This window comes from Eretmochelys imbricata, chromosome 2 (assembly GCF_965152235.1).
Source record: "Eretmochelys imbricata isolate rEreImb1 chromosome 2, rEreImb1.hap1, whole genome shotgun sequence".
Lineage (NCBI taxonomy): Eukaryota > Metazoa > Chordata > Testudines > Cheloniidae > Eretmochelys > Eretmochelys imbricata.
Window position 1 is genome coordinate 17,969,224 of NC_135573.1, and position 18,179 is coordinate 17,987,402.

Genomic DNA, 18,179 nt, shown 5'->3' on the forward strand with positions numbered 1-18,179 from the left:
TGGCTCGTGAGCTACAAGTGGCTCTTTTACCATTAAAGTGTGGCTCGTGGAGCCCCCCAACCCCCACATTCTCCACCTACCAGACTGAGAGAAGGGAGCTCAGGACCTCTGCCTTGCAGCGGGGTGGTGGGGTAGGAGCTTCTGCCCAGAGGGGATGGGCAGTCTCGGGGCTTCTGCCCTGTGGGAGGGGTCGCGGGGCACACCTGCCGGGGCTCAGGCTTCAGCAGGCTCTCGAACTTCTGAAGATTATCCTCTGTGGCTCAGAGGGTCAGTAAATTTGGCTTCCCCTGCCACAGACTTCTTGTTTGTTTTGCCCCGCCCAAGGGGCACAGACTGATTGCTGTTTTGCTCTGCCCAGGGGGCCAGAACTACAGCTGTGGTTGTCGGTCCCAGCCCAGAGGCTCAGGGGCTATGGACTGTTTGTTTACGTGGCCCCACCAGGGGACCGGAGTCCATCTTGCTTCAACTCCCTGAATTAGCAGGAAATCCCAACGACTGGGTGACGATGTGTACCAACCCCACACTGGGCCAATGGGGGCAGCCCGGCTCAGCACATGGAGCCCCGGTCGCAGGGAGATCATAGTAATGATGTCACATGGCTATAATCTATCCTCTAATATCAGGTAGCTACATGTGTGTATGTTTTTTATGACCATGGTGACGTTATCACATAAAGCAAATTCCCAGCTTGAAATAGGGCAGTTTCTCTCGCTCGCTCGCTCTCTGTCTCTCTCTCACACACACACATACACAGAATAAAATTAACCACTGGAAAAACTTACCTAGTGCTGCGGTAGATTCTCCATCACTTGAAGTCTTTAAAGCAAGTCTTTCTAAAAGATATGCTCCAGCTCCCCAAAAAGTTGTGGGCTTGATGCAAAAATCACTGGATGAAATTCTCTGCAGGATGTCAGACTACATGATTATAATGGTTTAGTTTGGTCTTAAAAATTTATAAACCTATGAATTTACTAATTTCAGCCCTGATTCAGGAAGGCAAATCTATTCAGGGCTGCATTTAAGCACATGCTTAGTTTAGGCACATGCGTAAGTCCCATTAACGTCAGCAGGACATAAGCACATACTGAAGTGCTTTGCTGAATGGAGATGGAGTTAAGTAAGTGCTTACAATCTTTGAGAACTGGGGCCTTTATCTGTATTTCCTTTTGTTCCACCATTAAGTGCAGTATTATCATTTAGCTTAATTGCTGGTCTGTGTCAGATACACTTGGCAGTTCACATTTCTGATTTCAGCTCAGGGCTTTTGGTCCAGATACTGTGGATTCTACACAGCTGGACTAGACTTGCATCCTTACATAACCTCAGCTGCTTTGATGTGGTTTTGGTTTATTTATAACAGCTCGGTCTTGTGAATAATAATTCCTGCTTCAAAGAGTTCATAGCTCAAGTTTCTGTTCCTCCTCTGCTTGCCCTTCAGGAAAAATAATGTATTGTTTATCTGTGCACTTTTCTGTAGCCCTGGAGCAAAATAGGCATAATGACAGTTTTTAGTCTTATGTTGTTCATTCTATGTGACTCATGGTCTATTGGTCAGTGCTCAAAAAAATACAGTCCATAGGAGATACCTTCGTTGGATTGGAGGCATTTCCAGACGTAGATTTCATGACATCCAGGCTGACCCCTTTCTCCTTCATGGTGTATTTTTAATGGCTCTTGCCCTTGGCACTGGAGAAATGTTTACAGATGAATTATTTGATTTCTATTGTTGGACAAACAGTTCTGGTGCCAATTAAGCTTCATCATGATGCAGTGAGGAATTTCAGGAGTCCTTTTGGGTCTGTGGAAAGAGGGTCCACACCTCGGACCATATTTTTACTTCATTCCTTGCACTGAGTTTCCACTTGCACCCAGGGGATGTGGGCCCAAAGGTTATGACCGTGGAAGAAAAAATAGCCATTTCTGCAAGTGTCATGCAAAGACTTTTAAAGCGTCTTTTTTCATGGGTGCAGCCTAATGGGATTTCATCACAAGTGAAAGTCTGTAAGTGCATGGGCCAGAGAAGGTGGTTAGGGGGAATCAAAGGTTTTTCTATCCCTAGTGTTTGTGGCCATGTAACCAGTTCTTTTGTATTGTTGGGTTGGTAGGAGAGGCCATCAGAGACTAATGAGGTTCTTTGTTTCTCTTCTTAATCAGATGCTTATGTTACCAGCTTGGACAGGGAGCCCTGGTACTGCCCAAAGGCTCCTGGCTCTCCACCACTGGGAGCCCAGATGCCCCTCCGACTCTCGGCTCCCCACTCACCACCACCGGAAGCCTGGTTGCCTCCTCCCGCAGGCTCTCGGCTCCCTGATCCCTGCCACAGCTGGACTCCCGGCAGTAAGACGGGAGCCTCGGGGCGCCCATGAGGAGTAGGGAGTCCAAGGTGCAGCCTGGTTGGGAGCAGGGAGCCAAGAGCCTGGGGAGAAGCCGGGGTCCCAGCAGGGAGCTGCATGTGGAGCTGAGAGCCCAGGTTCTCAGCCCTCCACCTTTTCCCTCTAAAGTCAGTGGAAGTGCTCTGGGTGAGGACATGCACCACCAATAAAAGAAGGGCAGCGTGGACGTGAACCAACGCAGTAATTACTGTGGTGGTTGTAAGTTGACCTAACACAGGTTGACTTGCGTGTCTACTGTAGACATGCCCTAAACTTGCTGTCCACCATCACCATAATGTCTGTGTTCAGGATTATTTTCCACCCAATGCGTTTTGATGGCTTGCGGTTTTCCAAGGTGAATCCCATTTTCTCACTTTTGTCTCATATTTCTAACCTGTCCAGGTTCCTTTGTATTATTCTTCTGTTGTCAGTGGTGTTCACAAATCTTCCATTCTATTTAAGAATTGCACTATACCCATAGTGAAAATCAACAGCTTACAGGAAATGAAAGCAGAAGACAGAGTAGCAGAATAAATTGAATCTTTTGGGAAGAAGGATGGGTCTCATGGGTAAGACACTGGACGGGGAATCAGGAAATCTGAATATAGCTCCCAGCTGGGCCACAAACTATGTGTGACTTTAGCCAAGTCATTTAATCTCTCTGTGCCTCAAAATGGGGATACTAACATTTCCTTTCTTTAGACTATCTCGTGTATTTAAATCCTTAAGCTCTTTTCAGCAGGGATTGTCTCTTACTATGTGTATGTACAGCACCTCTCACAGAAGGGCCCTGATTTCAGCTAGGACTTCTAGGTACCATTTTAAAACAAATAATAATACAATCAATTAGTCTGAGGATAATTAAAATGAGCAGGAACATTGTTTATAGTCAAAAATTGTGTGATGGTCCCTATGACCTATGAATCTGTCAATCACATAAATTTTTCCCGCAATGAATCCTGAAGAATTAAGTCTGCAATCATTACTGAAGGCCAACTTCAGGCTCTGGGGAGCACTGCTTGAATTGCAGCATGAAAAGATAAGTACCAAGTGCACAGAATGAGTGTGTCTAGCCAGTGATGCATATTAATGGACTATACAGCAAACACTACAAAAGCTCCATACAGCCACTAGCTTATACAAATGCATTTTAATTAAAGAACAATCCTGTAACACTCATCTCTCTGGCCTCGGTCTTCCCATCTGTAAAATAGTGAGAATAGCAGACCTTTACCCCGTTGTACAAAGCACTTTGAGATGCTCAGATGACAGATGCTATAAGTGTGAAGGACCATTCTTTTTCACTTCTATTCCGCACAGTTTTGAGCATCCTTCAGATGCAAATCAACAAAGGGGTTGACATGAGAATGGCCCTGAGGGACCTGCCATTATGAAAATCTAACCTCTCCTAGGTTCAGTGGAATCAATGAGATTTTACAAACTACACTGAACATACTGGGATATAAACAGCATCTCATCTCCTCTCAGAACATAGACCCAGTTCTCAATCTGATACAATGAACCTAGATATACAATGTCAACCTGGCCAAAGTGAAATGTGTTCCTAAAAGGACACACACAAAAATACCAGATCAGGGCTTTTGCGATGGTGCACAATGTGCTGTTTTGACACACATGAAGTTTTCTAAAACCTCAGACTCCAGAATCAGCATCGCTCATGTCAGTAACTTACAGTAATAAATAGTGATAGAAAACACCAGGTTTCTATAGGCTGCAGGTTAGGGTCTAAAATAACAAACAGCCTCAAGGAGATGGCCAGGCCATTTGTCATTGTTGCCGCCCAGTGTGAAAGAACTAGCTTCATCTTCATTTTTCATTCACTTGTCCCACTTCCTGCAACAACACTTTGCACAACATTCGAAGTCTCTTAAAACAGGGCAATGTCAGTGTGCATTCTTCCATCTAGACCACCCCCTCCTGCCCAGATGTGGTTTTGCAGAGGACTTTGATTACAACTACCCCTCTGGTAGGTGCTTTCCCCACTATGTCCACTGGTCCCAGCCGGCCTCTTCTCTGGGCCTTCTATATCTCAGCCCTCCAGCCAAGTCACACAACAGTTCAATCACCTTCCAAGGTTCAGCTCTAAACAGAAGGAACTTTGCCCCTCCTGGCCTGGACTCCATACAACAAGTCCTTTGCCCCTCCCGGGCTCAACTTCAATTCTTCCCCCTTATCAGGGTACTGACCTCCCAGGTGTTTCCCTGCTGGGAGTCAAAGTACCTCTTAAACTGACTTTCCACCCCTCCTGGGTGTCTACCTCATTCCCTGGTTCTCACAGATCCTAACCCAGGTCTTCTCTCTGCTCTAGGGCCCCATCACAGGACTTAACCCTACTCCTATAGCTCTGCCTCCTGACCATAGCCAATTCCAGGCTACCAGATCTTCCTCCTGGTCCTTCCTGTGCAGAGAAATCTCTCCCTACCTCCTCCCTTCTGGGTCTGTCACCTCAGCTGAACTCCCACAGCTCCTTGTACAGTCTAGGTCTGCCTCCTCTGGCCAGGAGGCAATTAATCACCTCCCAGGTGCAGAACATAACTAATTAGGTCCTTTCCCTTTCCTTACACATGATGGGGATAAGCCCCATCACAGACAAAGACCTCCGTTTCAATTGCTGAGCATTCCATGAGCCCCTGTACCCCAAACGTATGAAACATAACATGTCATCTCAAGGTTAGAGAAGAGGTCTAGGGGAAAGGGACTCCTGGGTTTTATTCACATCTCTACATCTCACTTGTGCAAATCATTTAACCTCTCTGTGCCTCAGTTTATCTACATAGCGATTTGGGCATAATAACACTTACTAAGCTCTGCAAGGTGCTGTGAAGCTTCATTAACTGTGGGATAGAATCACAGAATCATAGAATATCAGGGTTGGAAGGGATCTCTGGAGGTCATCTAGTCCAACCCCCTGCTCAAAGCAGAACCAATCCCCAACTAAATCATCCCAGCTAGGGCTTTGTCAAGCTTGACCTTAAAAACCTCCACCACCTCCCTAGGTAACCCATTCCAGTGCTTCACCACCCTCCTAGTGAAAATGTTTTTTCTAACATCCAACCAAAACCTCCCCCACTGCAACTTGAGACCATTACTCCTCATTCTGTCATCTGGTACCACTGAGAACAGTCTAGAGCCATCCCCTCTGGAGCCTCATTTTAGGTAGTTGAAAGCAGCTATCAAATCCCCCCTCATTCTTCTCTTCTGCAGACCAAACAATCCCAGTTCCCTCAGCCTCTCCTCATAAGTCATGTGCTCTAACTCCCTAATCATTTTTGTTGCCCTCCGCTGGACACATTCCAATTTTTCCACATCCTTCTTGCAGTGTGGGGCCCAAAAATGGACACAGTACTCCAGATGAGGCCTCACCAATGTCGAATAGAGGGGAACAATCACGTCCTTCGATCTGCTGACAATGCCCCTACTTATACAGCCCAAAAATTCCGTTAGCCTCTTGGCAACAAGAGCACACTGTTGACTCACATCCAGCTTCTCATCCACTGTGACCCCTAAGTCCCTTTCTGCGGAACTGCTGCCTAGCCATTTGGTCCATAGTCTGTAGCAGTGTACGGGATTCTTCCGTCCTAAGTGCAGGACTCTGCACTTGTCCTTGCTGAACCTCATCAGATTTCTTTTGGCCCAATCCTCTAATTTGTCAAGGTCCCTCTGTATCCTATCCCTACCCTCCTCCCAGTTTAGTGTCATCTACAAACTTGCTGAGGGTGCAATCCACGCCATCCTCCAGATCAGTAATGAAGATATTGAACAAAACCGGCCCCAGGAGCGACCCTTGGGGCACTTCACTTGATACTGGCTGCCAACTAGGCATGGAGCCATTGATCACTACCCGTTGAGCCCCACAATCTAGCCAGCTTTCTATCCACCTTATAGTCCATTCATCCAGCCCACACTGCTTTAACTTGCTGCCAAGAATACTGTGGGAGACCATATGAAAACTTTGCTAAAGTCAAGGAATAACACGTCCACTACTTTCCCCTCATCCACAGAGCCAATTATCGCATCATAGAAGGCAGTTAGGTTAGTCAGGCATGATGTGCCCTTGGTGAATCCGTGCAGATTGTTCCTGATTACTTTCTTCTCCTCTAAGTGCTTCAGAATTGATTCCTTGAGGACCTGCTTCATGATTTTTCCAGGGATTGACGTGAGGCTGACTGGCCTGTAGTTCCCAGGATCCTCCTTCTTCCCTTTTTTAAAGATGGGCACTACATTAGCCTTTTTCCAGTTGTCCGGGACCTCCCCCGATCGCCATGAGTTTTCAAAGATAATGGCTAATGGCTCTGCAATCACATCCGCCAACTCCTTTATCACCTTCGGGAGCTGACCTTGTTCGTGAAGACAGAGGCAAAAAAAGCATTGAGTACATTAGCTTTTTCCACATCCTCTGTCACTAGGTTGCCTCCCTCATTCAGTAAGGGGCCCACAATTTCCTTGACTTTCTTCTTGTTGCTAACATACCTGTAGAAACCCTTCTTGTTACTCTTAACATCTCTTGCTAGCTGCAACTCCAAGTGTGATTTGGCCTTCCTGATTTCACTCCTGCATGCCTGAGCAACATTTTTTTATACTCCTCCCTGGTCTTTTGTGCAACCTTCCACTTCTTGTAAGTTTCTTTTTTGTGTGTTTAAGATCAGCAAGGATTTCACTGTTAAGCCAAGCTCGTCGCCTGCCATATTTACTATTCTTTCTACACATCGGGATGGTTTGTTCCTGTAACCTCAATAAGGATTCTTTAAAATACAGCCAGCTCTCCTGGACTCCTTTCCCCCTCATGTTATTCTCCCAGGGGACCCTGCCCACCAGTTCCCTGAGGGAGTCAAAGTCTGCTTTTCTGAAGTCCAGGGTCCGTATTCTGCTGATCTCCTTTCTTCCTTGTGTCAGGATCCTGAACTCAACCATCTCATGGTCACTGCCTCCCAGGTTCCCCTCCACTTTTGCTTCCCCTACTAATTCTTCCCGGTTTGTGAGCAGCAAGTCAAGAAGGACTCTCTCCCTAGTTGGTTCCTCCAGCACTTGCACCAGGAAATTGTCCCCTACACTTTCCAAAAACTTCCTGGATTGCCTGTGCACTGCTGTATTGCTCTCCCAGCAGATATCAGGGTGATTGAAGTCTCCCATGAGAACCAGGGCCTGCGATCTAGTAACTTCTGTTAGTTGCTGGAAGAAAGCCTCGTCCACCTCATCCCCGTGATCTGGTGGTCTATAGCAGACTCCCACCACAACATCACACTTGTTGCTCACACTTCCAAACTTAATCCAGAGACTCTCAGGTTAGAGCATGGAGTTGGTTTAGTTTAGCACTTAGTTAGAGGATCTCATACAAGATTGTGAAACCAGAAACCATTATTTAAAAATTGTGCCTTGCCTGACATCATGATTTTTATTTTTGGGGTGAATGTAAATTCAATAGACTGAGTTACAACCTCTCCTTAAGGTGTCCACAATGGAAACATTCTCACTTAACCATGCACAGCTATCACAAGCCTGAATAGTAATAATTATCATCCCTGGGGAGATTAATCAGTGGCTGTCTTTAGAGACCAATTTATGAATTTAGAAAACAAAATGAATACTGCATGGAGGTTTCACAGCAAACATAATTTTTATGAAAGCTTGTTTGCAAATAATTGCTAGATATTCAATAAACTGAGCATTTCAGAATTGGGTTTTTGTGCTGTACAGAAAGACATGATACAACAATAGAGAGGAGCAATGCAAGACATTGCTGATCACAAAAAATTGCTGCCTTGTGAGTGGAACAGAACTGAATGGAGTGTGAACCTTCCCATCGTACTGGGTTTCATTGACTTCAAGGCCAGAAGGGATCATCATGCTCATCTAATGGGACCTCTTGCCCATCGCAGGCCACAGAACTTCACCCACCCTCCAATAGGTCCAGAACCTCTGGCTGAGTTACTCAAGTCCTCAACTCTAGTTTTAAAGACTTCAAGTTACAAACAAGCCGTCATTTACTCTTGTTCAAATCAGCAAGTGACCCATGCCCCACGCTACAGAAGAAGGCAAACTGCCCCTTGCCCCAGGGTCTCTGCTAATCTGACTTGTGGCAAATTCCTTCCCGACCCCAAATATGGTGATCAGTTAGACCCTGAGCATGTGAGTGAGACCCACCAGCCAGGTGCCTGGGAAAGAATTCTCTGTGATGGGTCACGATGGATGCTCACAGTTACACTTCAGCCTCAGGAGCTCTCAGCTATGGTCTATACCATAGCCATAGGACCTTGTAAAGCTCTCTTTAAAGGGAAGGAGGATAATCTTGTGGTTCAGGAACTGTCAGGACTACAGTCCCTGGCACTAGCCTTGCCCATGATACTGTAGCCCAGCAGAATATAATGCAAAGCAGGGTATAGAATAGTGGGTTTCCTTACCTCTATTCTATTCCCTGCTTTGCATTATATTCTGCTTTATTATAATCCGCAGTAATGCAAGGAACCTACAGGTTTGTATCCTGTAATACATTGGCTTCAGCAGTTAGCATGAGGCTTGAGGCCTATGAACTTTGGCATAGATAAATATAGGTAACTCATAAGTTTGGGGAACTGAAAGTAGAGTATAGGGGGGAATTTCGTCCTTAATCACATTAGCCAACCACAGAAACATGAACTGACACTGGCTTCTGGAAGGTTTTGGATAGAACATCCAACCACAAGAGTGCCATGGCAACGAATTGACATATATGATAATGGGATGAAATCATAAATACACTCATCTAGAGAAGAAGGACACCTTAACATTGGTAAGGGGAGGAAATACAAATAAGGAAGAGGGGAGAAACCCTATTGAATATGCATTAGACATAGGAAAGTTGGCGTAATATATTGTAAAAGTGGCATCACACTCTGTGGGCAATAGGAGAGAGAGATGTAGCCCTTGGGAGGGGCCAGAATGATGACCACTGGTGAAGAGAGGAAGGTAACAGTGATGAGGAAGATATTAGCTAAAATTTCAGGTTGTTCTGCAAGGGACGGTGTGAGTGTGGATGTTCAGAGGTACTTTCTGTATTATCTCTCTCTATCTTACTGAGTTAGGGGGTGTGTGACTTTGCTAAACATATTAATAAATTATTTATTTGTAAATAAAAAAGAGTTCCTAGAGTGTGAGTGTTGCACCTGTGCACATCGGGGTTCCCAACTATATAATAATCTTAATAACACTGGGCCTGATCTTGGGACAAGAACCTGTCAACCCTCAAAGTGATATCTGGGAATTTTTATTCATAACCTACAGATCAGGCTACAATACCAAATAATTGTATATCTTCCCTTAGTGCTACAGTTTACCGTTGTCATATCTCTAAACCATCTCAAGGTGGCATTGTTTCAGATATCACTGAAGCAGATAAAACATTAGCAAAAAAACCTGATATATAAAAAATTATCTAGTAAAGGATTATTTGGTTTCTTTAGAAAGTGTTTGAATCATGTAATTATTTGCTTGGAATTAGATTATGTTAAAAATATTCACAATCACTGAACTCTGCAAGTTAATGAAAAGCACTTATGCTTTTTACGTTCAGGCTGCTTTATAAATATTAATTAAAGTGGTGAACTATCACTGAGAAAGCAAATGTGTGTCAAACATCTACATGAGTGAGGCTCACAGAGAAGAAATGTTGCTTTTTGCATGGGCAACATGCTTTTCATTCAGCACACCGTATTTTGGAGTTTTCCCAGTGAAAGCAGCTTTTCAAATTCTTGTGTTGAAATCAGAGATGAACCCAAGCTGCAGGATACCGATTGAGAATTGGATCAAAATCCGAAGTTACCAAAGATGGGATGAGTCATATTCGGTATCCTTTTGTAATGTTATGATAAGCTTCAAGACACCTATCTGTAACCCTGGGCTCAAGCCTGCCTCAGTGAAACAAATGAGAGCTTTGCCATTGACTTCAGTGAGAGCAGGATTGAGACCTAGATTTGTATCCTAACTAGCCCAAAGACTTTGGAACAGGTGTTACCCATTAGGTCTATCTTTGTCTCAAGTAAACAATGGAGATTAGATCCTCACCTCCCAGCCTCCCCTTTGCCTCCTTTAGACCAAGTACAAGGTCCAGTGTGGCATAAACAGGCTCTATGAGCACTGGTTTGCCTGGGGGAAGATGCCCCTCACCTAAGCACTATGCAGGACGGCCATAATGCTGCCTGCTGAAGACCCTCCACAAGCCCTGACGTAGGGGAGGCAGGGCTGGGAGCAGCAGGGCTGTTTCAAGGATAGGGCCCTGGGAGATACAGTGCACTGATTCTGCAGGCCACGGTACGCACAATGAAGCAGCCTGGGGAGGCTGCTGTAAATTAGGCCCCTTGTGCTGTCTGAGTTATGGCAGGGCTACTCCAGACCCTGGAGCAACACAGGATCAGGAAGGCACAAAAGTAACTTTGAAGACGCTTTAGCTCCTCCTCCCGCACTGTTGTGAGTGTTCTACGGAGTCTCTAAGAGGCATAGCAGAATCTTGCTGTGAGGATAAATCCATTAAAGAGTGCGAGGCACTCAGATGCTAACATAATGGGGGGCTATGTAAGCACCAAAGATAAATAAGACTGAAATATTTCTGTATCATGGATCAACAGCCACATGCTAGTCCCAGTGATGACAGTGGCCAAACTCCCATTCGTTTCAGCAGGCGCAGGGTTTGGTTCCGATATATTAACATTCTCTTCAAAGAGAGTCATGCTGATTGAACAGAAACAAACGGAAAATCAAACTGTAGAAATTTTGGACTTACTGCAAAATTCCTGTGTCAGGGACTGGGTTGAATATGTGCCGTGTTTGCTGCTCAACAAAACTCGGACATTTATGACATACAGAGAGGCAAATTGCTAAACGGTTACCTCAGTTCAACTGAGGCAGAGTTTATAAATGAGATGAAGGAGATGAGGCCTTGTAGTCCAAGGCTACAATGTACTGACGAATCCTCTAAGGCAGAGGTTCTCAAACTGCAGTCCGCGGACCAAGCTCCATTCAGGTGGTCCGTGGATAGTTCCCTCTAAGGTGCTCGCCTGGGCGGTCGCACATGAGAGAATGAAGGGCCACCCTCCTAATTAGTGGAGCCGTGCAGGGGCGGCCCCACTAATTAGGTGCCTGGACCCTGGAGAAGACGTACATGTAAAGTGAGTTGGTGGCCTTGGGTGGACTAGAGGGGTGAGAAGAGGGGGTGTGGGGAATTTGGGATGTGCAGGGCAGCGGTGGCCAGAGAAAGAGGTGACTTTCCCCAGTTCCAGGGTCTGTGGCTGCTGGGGAGAGGTGGCCCTCCTTTCCAGCCCCAGCAATGTGGCTGCTGTGGCTGGGGAGAGGCCCCCCATCCCTCTCAGCCCCAGCTCGGGGGGCTGCCACGGCGGGGGAGACAGGGAGAGACCCACCTCCTTCCTAGCCCCAGCTTAGGGGCTCCCACAGCGGGCGGGAGAGGGCACATCCATCACATTAGAAAGGTAAAACTACTGATATTAAAATATGAGTTGTGTGCTTTTATTTGTAGAACAAAAAGAGTCAATTATTATTGCTTTTTTTTATGTAGCACTTTTATCCAAAGCATTTTACAATAGTTAGCTAACAGTACAAACAACATTTGGAAAGTTCATTAAGTGGTCCGCTGAGTCCCTCAGCAATTTTCAAGTGGTCCACGAGAAAAAAAGTTTGAGAACCACTGCTCTCAGGCCTGAATACCAGCCAAATGCATTCTCTATGTATGTCTACATCATAGCTGGGAATGTGCCTCCCAGCCCAGGTAGACAGACATGGAGCAGGGGTGGGCAAACTTTTTGGCCCGAGGGCCACAACAGGGTTCCAAAACTGTATGGAGGGCTGGGTAGGGAAGGCTGTGCCTCCCCAAACGGCCTGGCCCCCGCCCTCTATCCGACCCCTCCCACCTCCCGCTGACTGCCCCCCTCAGAACTCCTGACCCATCCAACCCCCCCTGCTCCTTGTCCCCTGACCGCCCCCACCTGGGACCCCCACCCCTAACTGCCCCCCCCGGGACCCCACCCCCATCCAACCCTCCCTGCTCCCTGTCACCTGACTGCCCCAACCCTATCTACACCCCACCCCCTAACCGCCCCCTGGGACTCCCATGCCTATCCAGCCGCTCCCTGCTCCCTGTGCTCTGACTGCTGACTGCCCCCTGGGACCCCCTGCCCCTTATCCCACCCCCCGGCCCCAGGCCCCTTACCATGCCACTCTGAGCAGCATGTCTGGCAGCCACGCCGCTCAGCCAGAGCCAGACACGCTGCCGCGCTGTCCTGCAGGCGTGCGCAGCCCCTCCACCCAGAGCACTGCCAGCACGGCAGCGGCGTGGCTGTGGGGGAAGAGGGGACAGTGGGAGAGGGGCTGGGGGCTAGCCTCGCAGGCCAGGAGCTCAGGGGCCAGGCAGGATGGTCCCGTGGGCCAGATGTGGCCCGCAGGCCATAGTTTGCTCACCTCTGTCCTAGAGCTAGTGAACTAAAAATAGCAGTGTGGATATTGTGGCATGGGTGTCACAGGCTAGTTACCCAAGGGGTTGGGCAGGCTTGTGTTTGGGTTCCATCCTGTAGTTCTTGCATAAGCAAAATTTCAAGTGTTCCCTGAATAAGGATGCAAGCTTAACAATAGGGGCGCCTACAGTAAGAGAAATGGAACACCCCCACAGCTAACTAATGAGTCTCCTGTTCCCATTGTATACATTGCATTTCATTAAAACTTCATGAACACAGAGCTGTTTCTCAAATCTGGACACTCAAAAAGCAACGTGGGAGATGCAGAATCTTAGCCATGCAATTGCAATGCTTGCAAATGTTAACAAATCTTAGTTTTCTGGGGTGATTAAAACATTCAGATCTACTGAACACCACAAATAAAATCGTTTCCCTTGTTCCAAAGCCCTGAGGTCGTGGCCGTAAAATGGTCTTTTCAGCCATTATCGGCTGCATAGAATTTTTTTCTCTTTTCACACAGTTTTTAAAATGTTGTAATTCACACACATTGATTTTCACTCAGCAGTTTATGAAATGCTGGAGAGATGCAGAAATGAAAAGTAATGAGTTTCTTTTTTTCTATCTGTCTGGCTCATTGACTCACCATCTCTTTTCAAACTTCATCTGAAAATATCAGGCTATCTGGCCCATGTTATATGTGAGAACTCCTTGCTGGGGTAGGCCTGAGAATGGGGAATTCACTCCCCTCTGGAATTCCCCCCTCCCTACCAACAACGAGTACCTACAATTAGTATGTTACAGGCCCCACTCTCCCCAAGGAGCTTTTCAGAATGACTCCTCCTAGCCCCTTTCCCTCCCATCACTGTGTGCATCATACTCTTCTCATTCACGCTCCCTGACTGAACTTTAACAGGGCGATGTTTAATTCTGGCTTCATGGGCTTTATTATGTGTACAGCACCAAGCCCCAGGGCAGAGAGTTTGGATGCGAGGGGAGCTTTATACATAAATTATGATAACCCGTCCCCCCTCACCTACCCCCGCAGTTCCTCTCTCCCTCGGTTATTATTTATTAACTCTGTATGTGAATTATTTAATCCTCTGAAGCCCTTTGGGGATACAGCATGTATGAAAGAAATGAGGGTCCAACACTGCTCCCATTGAACTCAATGGCCCAGTTCCTGTTGATTTCAGGGGGAGCAGTACCAGGCCTTAGGGTTGCTTTAAATGAAAATTAGCTCATTATCATAGGGGCGTATGACATTATTCAAAGACTCGGCTTTAGAATTCTACATAGATGTGTGAACAGAGCCCTCCAAGCAGCTCATTCCTTAGGGCTGATGAAGAGGGTAAGCATGTTGCTATCCATACTGAGACAACCCCACCCTTATATAGGGATTCAAGAAGCAGCCCTGGCAAGGCGCACTGGCAAGGAGAAACAGAGTCGGTGTGCAGGATCCAGGCATCTCCTAGAGGGCTGGGGGGATCCCAAATCCCTAGGTCAGGGAACCCAGGAAATCTCTGCAAAGATCCCCTGTGGAACCTACTTTCCTCTCAGAGCCCCGTCCCATAGTTATTTCGGGGGGGGAGCAATCTGGCCCACTGTATCATCCTGTCTTCTCCTTCAGTGTTTCTATGGTAACTTTCAAGTTCTGGGACTCATCCCATCAAGTTTGATTATTTGCATTAGGTTATACTCTGCATCAGTTACTACGGCTTTTAGCACATCTTGCTTAGTTCCCATTCTCCTCAAATGTGTGTACACATCATTGAGTAATTAATACTCCATTGTATTATTCACCTTTTAAGGGAGAACATTGCAGTCATCTTTCACATGATGCAGTTTGAAAGTACATAAGTACTTCTCCAATTTTTAGAGGCAAGTGGAAAGATTGTTAGGCTAATTATCATTGATTTTTAAATATAATTTTCCTTTCTGTGCTCCTAACAGTATCACAGCGTAAAAAAATTGAAACAATTTCAAGAACATAACTTACCTTTCCTCTTTTATGCTCCCTGTTTACTTTCTATATTTTACTCCACATGGAGGATAAAAATTGACTAGTCAATTTCACCATGCCTCTCCAATGTGCTAGCAAAATGATACAGGGCTTGTAAACATTACAGAGAAATAACTCAAATCAAAAATGTTTTCATTGGAATGTTTAAAAAATGAAACATTTTGAAGCATCTGAAACTTGCTTTTACAAAATTTAAATTAGATTCTAAACCAAGCTGATGGTGTCCTCTTGAAAGTGCCCCCTCTACACACTTCATGCCTGCATTAAAAACAACATAACGATCCTTGGGCCACATCATGCCATGGGTTTTTAGGAGGAAAGCTCCATACTTTGGAATGATATGGCCTCATGTTGCTTCTGAACCCAACAATAGATTCGCAAAAAGAAAAGGAGTACTTGTGGCACCTTAGAGACTAACCAATTTATTTGAGCATGAGCTTTCATGAGCTACAGCTCACTTCATCGGATGCATACCGTGGAAACTGCAGCAGACTTTATATATACACAGAGAATATGAAACAATACCTCCTCCCACCCCACTGTCCTGCTGGTAATAGCTTATCTAAAGTGATCATCAGGTTGGGCCATTTCCAGCACAAATCCAGGTTTTCTCACCCTCCACCCCCCAACACAAATTCACTCTCCTGCTGGTAATAGCCCATCCAAAATGACAACTCTTTACACAATGTGCATGATAATCAAGTTGGGCCATTTCCTGCACAAATCCAGGTTCTCTCACCCCCCTCCCAAAAACCACACACACAAACTCACTATCCTGCTGGTAATAGCTCATCCAAAGTGACCATTCTCCCTACAATGTGCATGATAATCAAGGTGGGCCATTTCCAGCACAAATCCAGGTTTTCTCACATCCCCCCCACCTCCATACACACACAAACTCACTCTCCTGCTGGTAATAGCTCATCCAAACTGACCACTCTCCAAGTTTAAATCCAAGTTAAACCAGAACATCTGGGGGGGGGGGTAGGAAAAAACAAGAGGAAATAGGCTACCTTGCATAATGACTTAGCCACTCCCAGTCTCTATTTAAGCCTAAATTAATAGTATCCAATTTGCAAATGAATTCCAATTCAGCAGTTTCTCGCTGGAGTCTGGATTTGAAGTTTTTTTGTTTTAAGATAGCGACCTTCATGTCTGTGATTGCGTGACCAGAGAGATTGAAGTGTTCTCCGATTGGTTTATGAATGTTATAATTCTTGACATCTGATTTGTGTCCATTTATTCTTTTACGACAATAGATTATTCTTCCTACTATGAAATATATTAAAACAACAAAAATATCTCAACCTATCTGAGAAAATGGGCATTGGGGAAACATATTGAGGGAACAGACTTGAGACAATGAGTCTTCTGGTAGCTTAGGTAGGAAGTAGAGTATGAGTTTTTCAGGTTATTCATCTCCTCTGGGCTTGAGTTAACTTACCTTTGAAGGATTTTAAAGCCACAGAAAAATGTCAAAGTCCAAAATTGGCACTGTACATTTTCTTCCATTAGATTCTTTTTTTTTTATAAAGCAAAAGCTTAACTTTTTTTGCTTCCAAAAACAATAGAAACACTTCCAAGTGTAGCCATATGGATTTAGTGTACTTCCACTGAAAACATGCGTAAATCCCCAGTAATTTTCTTAGCCTAGGGGAAAATTCTGTACTCTTCTTGGCCCTGGAGAGCAAGGAAAAAATGGGTTTCTGACAATTAGCAGTGGGCTGTGGTGGGCAAAGGTAAGTTGGAGGCCATGTCAAAGAGATACTAGTTAGTAATACTATGGAACCGTCTCTGCTCCACTGGAAGGTTAGTACCAAGCTGATAAGAGACAAGCCCTGGTTTGCTTGGCAATCAGCTGCATTTGCCAGGTGCCAGATCAGCACTTTGCACTCTCCAGTACAGCCATGATGTGAGAATGCTGCTCTCTAACCACAGCTGTGACAGTGTGTGGTGAGTAATAAAAAAAAAAAAAAAAAAAACCCTATAGAGGCAACAGCCAAGTCTCCCAGGCTTCAAGCAAGTAAGTAGGACCATTAAGTATAGATGCAGAACAATATAATACAATGGTTAGGGTATTAGTCTAGGACTTGGGAGACCAGTGTCAAATCCTTGCTCTGCCACAGACTGCCTATGCGACCTTGGGCAAATCACTTAGCCCCTCTCTATGTCAGTTCCCCATGGATAAAGCGGAGATAATAGCACTTCCTTCAGAGGGTGTTGAGAAGGTAAAAGCATTAACAGATTGTGAGGCAGATACACTATGGTAATGGAGATCGCATAAGTATCTAACATGGGTAAAGCTTGGGCAGAAGAGAACTCTGTGTTAGTGCACCAAGTTCTTTGTAAAATGGTAATAAGCAAGAAGAAGAGTCTGTGTTCTGACATCCAAACATCATCAGTTGAAGCAGGCATTAGCCTCCATCCCTTAGCAGAACTGTGATCACTCAGGTTCTCCTGGCAACTCGAGAAAGAAACCCACATCAGTATTAAACCCAAATAGCCAAAGCATGGCATGACATGCTGAATGTCAAACCTTCTCCATTCTCATGAGAAAGAGAATGTGCAACGCCAACATTCATAAACAAACCATCTAGAGGAACAAGAAGGACTGTAATGGGAAATATCAAGGAAACAAAAATAGCTCATCACAAGTTCACCACCAGGAGGGACTTTCCCTTTGGGATGAGATATTTGTGGCTAGGTAGGCAGATGAATCATATAAATAGAGTCTGTGTAAATTCTGTAAATGTGAAAATGTCAGCCAAAACAATAACATTATTGTCTGGGGAAAGCTACAAGGAGTGACCCTGTATTGAACTCAAGATTTAATTCTTTGTTCATCTATTGCAGAAAATGCAGGATATGTTTTCAATCACATCTAAGCCCTTCTAAGCTTATTTATTGATCCCAGTTCTACCAATTGGGAACCAAAACCCATCGAGATTAATTGACTTGCCCTAGATCACAGTGACTTTGTGGTAGAGCCAGAAGTTGAACCCTGAACTCCTGAAGGCCAGTCTAGTGCCTTCACTACAAGACCATCCTTCCTCTCAAGTGAAAAGGCTGTCTCTGGGGACAGTACCTCTACTTTGCCACACAAGCAGAAAAAATACCATTAACGCATTATGCTTCATACTGAATAACAACTTCCAGCCTTTTCTTCTTTAATTAAAAGTTCTTGTGTCCCACCTCATTGTTTTACGTATTCATTTAGACTCTCCTTCTCATTGTCCACAGATGTGCAGCGGTACAGGCATCCCCTAAGCCAGCATTTAATTTTCAAGATGACTGTCTCTTGGCTTGGTGAACTGAGATATTTTATGGGCCAGG